This window comes from Diospyros lotus, chromosome 1 (genome assembly GCF_014633365.1).
Source record: "Diospyros lotus cultivar Yz01 chromosome 1, ASM1463336v1, whole genome shotgun sequence".
NCBI lineage: Eukaryota > Viridiplantae > Streptophyta > Magnoliopsida > Ericales > Ebenaceae > Diospyros > Diospyros lotus.
The window spans coordinates 10,522,289-10,527,381 of record NC_068338.1 but is presented as its reverse complement, the minus strand read 5'-3'; positions in this window follow the sequence as shown (position 1 = coordinate 10,527,381).

Below are 5,093 nucleotides of genomic sequence, written 5' to 3'. Positions count from 1 at the left end.
AGACAATGAGGACGACGTCATTCAAGGATAACAGAGGTAAGCATCAATAGGGATATGGATCACTGTTATCGATATCTCACAAATTCATTCTAAATCTGCCTATATTTAAGCCCTTTTGTCTATACGGTTATTTTAATACATATATATAGAATATTCATTGTGCCATACTAACTGTTGCCTTAATTTGAAAATGAGGACATCTTCATCTGCTGAAAAAAATAGCACTCACGGGGAGAAGTGTGCAAATCTCCAATCTACTTCAATCATATGAGGTAAGTAATTAAAAGAACCTACTTGTTTCTGCATTTTTACACACATAACAGTAAGTAAAAAACTTACCTCATGGTCTATTAAGACCATTTCCACATAGTTAATATGAGACTTATCTTCGAACCTTGGCAGATCCTACTTGCGCACTATGCATACTTTGATTGCCTAATTAGCTCGAGTAGAATCCACAGACTTCAACATTTGAAACAAATGAGGCATTTCAAGACCGGATACAATATCAAATTAGGTGATATGAAATAGGATCGAATAGGGTGCTTATCTCAGAATGTGTGGGTTTTTATACCAGTTAATTGCCCATCTTCTCGTGTTTTGAAAGTGGTGGCCAGATGTTTGCAAAAAATTAATTTAATTGCATAGAAGTTGCTTATTTTAATTAATGTAATTGCATAGAAAGTTGTCCTAGCAGATTATTCCAATACTAGAAAGTGTGAAGGTTATATTAAAAATTAAATTAATAAAAAAACAAAATTAATAGTGGTGAATAATTAATATAAGTGCATAGAAGTTGTCTCTAGATTATTTCTAAACGTGTGAGGTATGAAGGTCACATTAAAAATTAAATTAATAAAAAATTAAAGATGAGTATAAAAAATTGTGAGAGGTGCCTCGTTTATCTAATTATCTGTCTATCTTTAAATGACAGTAGAAATTAATTTTTTGATTATCTATCTATATTTAAATGATAATAGAAGTTAATAATATTAGAAATTTTTTTATATTAATTGTTGAAACAAGAAGGAATATTATTTATTGAAAAAGATAAAAAAAATAAAGGCTGATTTTAGGCAGAAAAGTTTTTTGCAGCAACTCTACTATTTTAATATATATTAAGATATTCTATTTATATAATAATTTATTAATATATGTACATGTATAATTATTATTATTATTTATGTTATATGTAGAGATATATGTATGTATATTCTTTTAACTAATAATAATTTATATCTTATTATATTAAAAGTTCAGAATTAATAATGCTACTTGGACAATTAATTAGACAATTGATTTGACAATTTTCTTTAATTACATCTTCTGTTTCAATTACAAATTTACCCCCAATTTGCTATCTACTTCCTCTTCCTTCTTTCTCATACTCTCAGTCTCTCTTCTTTTTTTCTTTTTTTTTCTCTCTGGATATTTTCATTCTCGCTGGCGCTAGCAAGTTCTCTCCGTTCACGCCGCCGTTTATTGAAATTGTATATTCTGTAAATTTTAGTTTGTGTAATATATATACTATAAATATATTTAGACAGAATAAATTATACAAAAGATTTATACATAAATACACAAAAATATATTTTTAAATATAATTATAAACTACAAACATATTAAATAAGAAGTATCTAAATTAAATTAAACTTATTTGATAATTTTTAAAAATTATAGCTCGTAACATATTAAAACTTTCAAGAGTTGGCTTGTTAAAAAATATACATAACCTGAAATTATGAGGAGAAAGAGAGGGAAGGAGGGAGAGAGAGAGAGAAAGAAAAGTGGGAGAGTACGAGGAAGAAGCAAGAGGAAGTAGGTAGCAATTAGGGGGTAGATTTGTAATTGAAACAGAGGATAATTTTGTAATTGAAGTAAATTGTCAAATCAATCGTCTAATTCATTTTGCAAGTAGCATTATCCTTAATTATTACATCTCTATCTATATTATTATTACTATTATTTATTATTACTTGGGGAAGATGATGTCGACGCAACAGAAATGGGACCATCGTTATTCCTTTTCTCTATTAAATAAGAAGAATTATGGGCTTAATTTAATTTGCAGCAACACACATAAACACATATATATACGTACGTCACTTCTATTTACTTGTAGATGTAGAAGAAGAAGAAGAAGAAGGAGGAGGATGAGGAAGCAGCAACAAAATTCACTCCCTCACGACTGAGAAAAACTTTTATGATATATAATGGAGGAGGATGAGGGCAACTGTAAGAATAGAGATGCAAGTGGAAGAGAGTGAAGCAGGTAAAAGCTTTAGTTTAGAGCATGCAGTGTGCAACCATGGTCTGTTTATGATGGCTCCAAACCTATGGAATCCATTGGATATCATCAAACATCACCCATTGGATTTAACTCTCCGCACCTAACCTTATTTTATCCCAAAGTCTCATCTCGTTTTGCAAACATGCATCACAACCATTGATTGGATATCATCAAACCTCACCCATTAGATTTAAGTCCCCGTACCTAACCTTATCTTATCCCCAAGTCTCACCTTGTTTTGCGAATATGCATCACAACCATTGATTGGATATCATCAAACCTCACCCATTTAAATTAATTCCCTGTACCTAACCATGTCTTATCCCCAAGTCTCACCTCGTTTTGTGAATAGCATCACAACAATTGATTAAATATCATCAAATCTAATCAATTGAATTTAATTTCCCGTACCTAACCTTATCTTATCCCTAAGTCTCACCTCCTTTTGCGAACATGCATCACAACCATTTATTAGATATCATCAAAACTCACCCATTGGATTTAATTCCCGGTACCTAACCTTATTTTATTGCCAAGTCTCACCTCGTTTTGCAAACATGCATTACAACCATTTATTGGATATCATCAAAACTAACCCATTGGATTTAATTCCCCATACCTAACCTTATCTTATCCTCAAGCCTCACCTCGTTTTGCGAACATGCATCACAACCATTTACTGGTTATTATCAAACCTCACCCATTGGATTTAATTCCCCACACCTAACCTTATCTTATCCCCAAGCCTCTCACATCGTTTTACGAACATGCATTACAACCATTTATTGGATATCATCAAACCTCACCCATTGGATTTAATTTCCCGCACCTAACCATATCTTATCCCCAAGTCTCTCACATCGTTTTGCGAACATGCATCACAACCATTGATTGGATGTCATCAAAAATCACCCATTCGATTTAATATCCTGCACCTAACCTTATCTTATCCCCAAGTCTCACCTCGTTTTGCAAACATGCATCACAATCATTTATTGGATATCATCAAACCTCACCCATTAGATTTAATTCCAAGTACCTAACCTTATCTTATCCCCAAGTCTCACCTCATTTTGCCAACATGCATTATAACCATTTATTGGATATCATCAAACCTCACCCATTAGATTTAATTCCCCGTACCTAACCTTATCTTATCCCCAATTCTCACCTGGTTTTGCGAACATGTATCACAACCATTTATTGGATATCATCAAACCTCACCCATTAGATTTAATTTCTCGTACCTAACCTTATCTTATCCCCAAATCTCACCTCGTTTTGCGAACATGAATCACAACCATTTGTTGGATATCATCAAACCTCACCTATTGGATTTAATTCCCCCTACCTAACTTATCTTATCCCCAAGTCTCACCTCGTTTTGCAAACATGCATCACAACCATTGAATTGATATCATCAAACCTCACCAATTAGATTTAATTCCCCATACCTAACCTTATCTTATCCCCAATTCTCACCTGGTTTTGCGAACATGTATCACAACCATTTATTGGATATCATCAAACCTCACCCATTAGATTTAATTCCCCGTACCTAACTTATCTTATCCCCAAGTCTCACCTCATTTTCGAAATATGCATCACAATCATTTGTTGGATATCATCAAACCTCACCCATTGGATTTAATTCCCCGTACCTAACCTTATCTTATCCCCAAATCTCACCTCCTTTTGCGAACATGCATCACAACCATTTATTGGATATCATCAAACTTCACCCATTGGATTTAATTCCCCGTACCTAACCTTATCTTATCCCCAATTCTCACCTGGTTTTGCGAACATGTATCACAACCATTTATTGGATATCATCAAACCTCACCCATTAGATTTAATTTCCCGTACCTAACCTTATCTTATCCCCAAATCTCACCTCGTTTTGCGAACAAGAATCACAACCATTTGTTGGATATCATCAAACCTCATCTATTGGATTTAATTTCCCCTACCTAACTTATCTTATCCCCAAGGCTCACCTCGTTTTGCGAAAATGCATCACAATCATTTAATGGATACCATCAAATCTCACCCATTCGATTTAATTCCCCCTACCTAACCTTATCTTATCTCCAAATCTCACCTCATTTTGCGAACATACATCACAACCATTTATTGGTTATCATCAAACCTCACCCATTGGATTTAATTCTCGGTACCTAACCTTATTTTATCCCCAAGTCTCACCTCATTTTGCGAACATGCATCACAACCTTATATTATATAACATCAAACCTCACCCATTGCATTTAATTCCCCGTACCTACCCTTATATTAACCCCTAGTCTCACCTCATTTTGTTAACATACATCACAACCATTGATTGGATATCATCAAACCTCACCCATTGGATTTAATTCCTCATACCTAACCTTATCTTATCCCCAAGTCTCACCTCGTTTTGCGAACATGCATCACAGCCATTTATTGGATATCATCAAACCTCACCCATTGGATTTAATTCCCCGTACCTAACCTTATCTTATCCCCAAGTCTCACGTTGTTTTGCGAACATGTATCACAACCATTGATTGAATATCATCAAACATCACCGATTGGATTTAATTCCCCACACCTAACCGTATCTTATCCCCAAGTCTCACCTCGTTTTGCAAACATGCATCACAACCATTAATTGGATATCATCAAACCTCACCCATTCGATTTAATTCCCCGTACCTAACCTTATCTTATCCCCTAGTCTCCCCTTATTCTGCGAACATACATCACAACCATTTATTGGTTATCATCAAACCTCACCCATTGGATTTAATTCCCCACA